A 5584-nucleotide genomic window follows, 5' to 3' on the forward strand; every position below is an offset into this window, starting at 1 on the left:
AAAAAAAAAAAAAAAAAAAAAATCTGGCTTTCATTGTCCTTTTTGTGCTTTTAAACCATAGTCTCCCTCCATTCCCCAAAAGAAAACCACACAGCTGTGCCTGGTGACATAGGCCTGTAATCCTAGCACTCTAGGTAGCTGAGGCAAGTTCAAGCCCAGCTGGACAACTTAGTGACTTAGTGGAAACCCAAACTCAAACTATGAAAGAGGGATGGGGGTGTAGCTCAGTCGGAAGGCCCTGAGTTCAATTCTCAGTGCTGCCGAAGGGAGGAGTGGGGAAGGAGAAAGGACGGAAAGGGGAAGGGAGGGAGGAAGAAACTATTGCTGTCACTGACTGTCAGGGCACAACGCCACCATGCAGAGGTTCAGGGGACCCAGATCTGCAAGAGTCACCACGGTGTAGCCCTCAAGTGTCTCTCCGTTTAGAGCCTCGGCTTCTTCGTCAGAAAAGCGTGGGGGCTAACATGTAAAACAATCCATCGTAAACACGCTGAGTAAAAAGTAGCTACTAGCCCATGTTAACTTCCCATCACTGCGAAAAATATCCAAGAAAATCACTTTAAAGGAGAACATGTTTATTTTGGCTCATGGTTTTCAAGGTTTTACACCACGGTTGTTTGGTTCTGTTGTTCCTAAGATGGCACAGAACATGAGGAGCAAAAGGCTGTCCTGGAACAAAGCTGCTTATCTAACAACAGCAGGGAGAGAGGTACAGAGCTAGAGAGGAAGGGGCAGTGACAAGATCTCCCCTTGAAGGGCAGGGCCCCAGTGGACCACTTCCTCCAACTACGTCCCACCACCTTGTTTTCAAGCCTCCTACTAATGACATCGAATTACAAGTCTACTGATGGGTTGATCCGCTGATCTGCATACAGCCCTCAAGATCCGGTCGCCTTCTGAAGGCCCAACCTCCAGGCACTGTTGCCCTGGACCCCAAGCCTTCCACACACAGATATTTCAAAGCCAGACTCTAACAGGGCCTGTGACACAGCTCGAGAAGTAGAACACGCAGATTATTGAACCCTCCTGCCATTGCCTCCACATCTGAATCTTCTTTCCCTTCCAAAGTTGGTTCTTCTAATTTTTCTCCTTCTGTCTTCTACCCCACATACTCAATTTTCCTAATCTTTCTTTTCTATCTGTATACACAACCCTGGCATTAAGTGACAGTCTACCACCTGCCTTCCACTGACGACTTTATTGTAAAAATGCTTTTCCCTTCCCACCTCCAGTGCTCCCACAGCCTGCTGTTTAGTATTTCATAATCTGTTTGCTGTCGTCGGCCAGGGCACCTGCGGCTTCCCTGCACCCCTAACCTCTTCAGTGTTCTCCCGTCAGTCCTTCAGCGAGTCAAAGTCACCTAGGGGGCTGGGGCTACCACAGAATACCAAAGGCAGGGTACTCTGTAAAGAACCCAAAGAGGGAGGATCTAGTTTCAATATCTAGTTTCCTCAGCCGCAGCTCTTAAAAAAGCTATCTCTTCTCCAGCATGTTTTTAGCCCCTTTGCCAAGAGCCAGACAGTTGTAGTTCCACGGGTTTCTGGCTGTGCCTTCCACCTGACTCCTTCGGTCTGCATATCTGTTTTTATGCCACAGCCACGCTGTTTTTGTGTTACTGTGACCTGGCAGTAACTTTGAAGTTAGGTATTGCGATGCCTCCAGTGCTGCCCCATTTTTCAGTATCGCTTTGTCTATTCTTGGTGTTTTGCGCATCCATGTGAATTATAGGATTTTTGTCTAATTCTATGAAGAATGTGGTTAGTATTTTTTTCCCGTTAAGCTTATTGGTACATTTAAAACAAACAATCCAGCTATTCATCATTGAGATCTTGTACCTTTACAGGACAGATGTTGGTTCTCATTTTTTTCCCATACCCCTGCCCTCCCTTCACGCCCTCCACCCTTCCCTATTGACAAAGACTTTGTTTCCATTTTTCATTACTGGGATCCTGTCTCTTCACATGACAGGTCTTGGTTCTTATTTTTTCCCCTTGTCCCCGCCCTCCCTGCACCCCCTCCTCTCCTCCCCATTTACAAATGCTTTATTTTCATTTTCTCATATTTTTTCCCTTATTCCCTTTCCCCCACCCTTCCTACTTTCCCTACACTTTTAGCCCTTTTCTTCCTATTTCACACTATTAATTATCCCATTAGGATCTTGTGTACTATTATAGTTTTTCACACCAGAGAAACTATTTAGTATTTACACATGTGTGACTTATGTATTTCACTTAAGAGTATATCCTCAATATGTATGCATTTTCCTATGAATGACTCTAATTTCTCATTCTTTATGGCTGAGTAGTATTCCATTTTATAGAAAAACCACATCTTCTTTATCCAGTTTCCAGCAGATGGGCAAATGGGCCGTTTCCAAGTTTTAGCTATTACAAACTGTGCTGCTATAAACATGGGTACGCATATATCGCTGTAGTATGACTCTTTTAGTTCTTTTGGAAAGATACCCAGCAGAGGGATGGCTGGGTCAAATGGAACCTCTAGTCCCAACTCTTTGAGGTATCTCCTTATTGATTTCCACAGTGGTTGCACCAGTCTGCACTCCCACCAACAATGGAGAAGGGTTCCTTTCTCCCCACAACCCCGCCAACATTTGTTATTGTTTGATTTCTTGATAGCAGCCATTCTTTGTGGGGTGAGGTGGAATCTCAGTGTTGTTTTCATCTGCATCTCTCAAATGACCAGTGATGCTGAACATTTTTTCATATATTTATTTGTTGCTTTTACTTGTTTGTCTGAGAAATGTCTGTTCATTTCATATGCCCATTTTTGAATTGGGTCTTTAAATTTGGGAGATCTCATTTCGAGTCCTTAATGTAGTCTAATCCTCTGTTTTGAGGAGTAGCTGGAAAAAAAAATTTCCCATTCTGTAGGTTGGCTCTTTGCTCTGTGGTTTCCTTTGCTGTGCAGAACTTTTTAATTTGATATGATCCTATTCATTGATTCTTTGTAATATTTTCTGTGCAACTGGGACTTTGCTTACAAAGCCTTTGCCTACATCTGTGTCTTCAAGACACAGCTATTCCATCTTCCATCAGAATGAGTGTTTCTGTTTTAATATTTAGATCTTTGATCCATTTTTATTTTAGTTTAGTGCATGTTGAGAGATACGGATATAGGTTCAGCCTTCAGCATGTGGAAAGCCAGTTTTCCCAGCACCATTTGTTAAAGAGGCTGTCTCTCTTCCAGCGAAGGTGTTCGGCCCCTTTGTCAAAGATAAGGTAGCAGAGTGTGTCTGCAGTGGTTCCTGTGTGTTCTATTTTATTCTGTTGATCTACAGGTTCACTTTTTTTTCCCCCCAATGCTGTTTTTATCACTGTAGCTTTGTAGTTTATAGTTTAGGATCATTTTCTCTAGGTCTGTGAGGAAAACTATTGATATTTTGATTGGGTTTGCATTAAATTTGTACAATAGTTTTGGAAGTATGGCCATTTTCACTATATTGGTTCTGATTATTCAGAAACGGGATATGCTTCCATTATCTGATATCTTCTTCAATTTCCTTTTTCAGAGTGCTATAGTTCTCATTGTAGAGGCCTTTCTCCTCCTTGGTTACATTAATTCCTAAGTATTGCATTCTTCTTGATGCTATTGTGAAAGGTATTATTTCCCTAAGTTCTCTCTTATTGAGTTTGTTGTTTGGGTACAAGAACACTACTAATTTTTGAGTGTTGACTTTGTATCCCACTACGCTACTGAATTTGGTTATTAATTCTAGGAGTCTTTTTTCCTGGAGTTTTTGGAATCTTCCATATAGAGGATTATGTCATCAGCCAATAATAACTTAATTTTTACTTTAACTTCTTCTTTTCCTTTCTATACTCTTATTTCTTTCTCTTGTCTAGTTGCTCTGGCTAATGTTTCCAGAACTATACTGAGCAGGAGTGGTGATAGTGGGAGTCCTTGTGTTGGGGGCTGGGGGGAAACAGGATCTCACTGTGTAATTCAGGTTGGCCTTGAACTCACTGTGTAGCTCAGGCTGACCTTGAATTTATGGTAATTCTCCTGAGTGCTGGGATTACAGAAGATTTTTGCATCTATGTTCACTGAGGTCACTGGTCTGCAGTTTTCTTCTGTTTTGAGTCCTGATACCTCATTTTCATATCAAGATGATACTGGCTTCAAATGATTAATTTGGAAGCATTCCTTTCCTATCTATTGTCAGAGAGTCTTGTCATAAATCTCTAGTTTTTAACCTGTCTAATGTGTAGCACAAGGTTGAAGAAAAACTTAAGACAGTGTTAAAGAGAAAGTGTGAAGTGGGACAACCAACAATCCTTTGGGTAATTGTTTGTGTTATCAAAACTGTATTATATGAGGGAGATCTGATATCTCTGTAGGCTTCAATGTAGCCTTTAAGATCATTGGTAAACTTTGTGGAATTAATTGCAGTTTTTGTTAGCCTGATTACAAGATATCGGCTATCTGAGGATTAGATATTTGTCTCTTAATTGTAGCTTGTATTTTAGTTATAAACTTTGTGGAGGGCTTGTTTGTACCTTGAAAGATCTCAGTAAAAGATTGAACTGGGGCACCAAAGTTTAAGCATGATGCATTAAATCAGCCATCTGAGCAAAAAACAATTTAGAACATTGGACCCATTTATTTATATTAGCAGTTTTATCTGAAAGAATGTTTAAAGTGATATCAGCTTTTGTTATTTTTGTTTTTATGGACCTGTTTATCAAAGACTGTAATTGAACTTTACAGTATAAATATTGGAAAGGGGACAGGTATGTTTTTGTTAAATGACTGACATCAAAGGGTGTCAGCATGTAGCTTGTAAAACATTTTTTAGTAAGCCAGTGGTGAAAGGGCTTTGTATGTAGTTATTGATGACAGTCTTTTTTAAAATTTTTTAAGATTTTAAATTTAAATGGTGTATAAGCTTGTCTTTTCTTATTGGGATGAGCAGGATCTTTTTGTATTTTGACAGGGAAGCACATTGTACAGCCAAAATCTTTTTTGTGTTTAACTGTGTGTTGTATTATCTTATATCAGGTGATAGTGATGTTTTATTGTAATGTTTGTGCTGGCAAGACAGGCTCCAGCACAGGATAGGCACTAGGAGCCTCTGCTGAGGATGGCACTTTTTCTGAGAAGAGCAAGTTTGCTGTTTTGTGTAATGTAGCAAGTTTGGTGGAAATTTTAGAAGTTATTGAACTAGATTGTAAAGGTGTCAGAAGGGAGCACATGAGAGCCCAAGTTGCTAGGGTATCTGGGGAAATAGTTTTTTTTGTTGTTGTTCAGCAATGTGGAGGTTTTCTCCCACATGCTGACAAATCTTTAAATCTAAGGTTCCACCCATGGGAACCCAAAATCATATTTTAAAACATCTTTTAGCATTTTCTAATATTGTGGACCAACACGGTACAATTTGTTTGTTTTAAAAGAGCATGAGCAAACAGATAGAACTTTTGGGGGCCTGACAAAAATTGTCTCAACTTTTTTTTAATTAAGTCCCAGTTAATTATTTACTTGCATCTGAAGCACTTTGTTTTGGGTTTTGTTTTGGCTTTGGTTTTTGGGGTGTGTGTGTGTGTGTGTGTGTGTGTGTGTGTGTGTC

The sequence above is a fragment of the Fukomys damarensis genome, unplaced genomic scaffold (assembly GCF_012274545.1).
Source record: "Fukomys damarensis isolate Sample0158 unplaced genomic scaffold, DMR_v1.0_HiC HiC_scaffold_22, whole genome shotgun sequence".
NCBI lineage: Eukaryota > Metazoa > Chordata > Mammalia > Rodentia > Bathyergidae > Fukomys > Fukomys damarensis.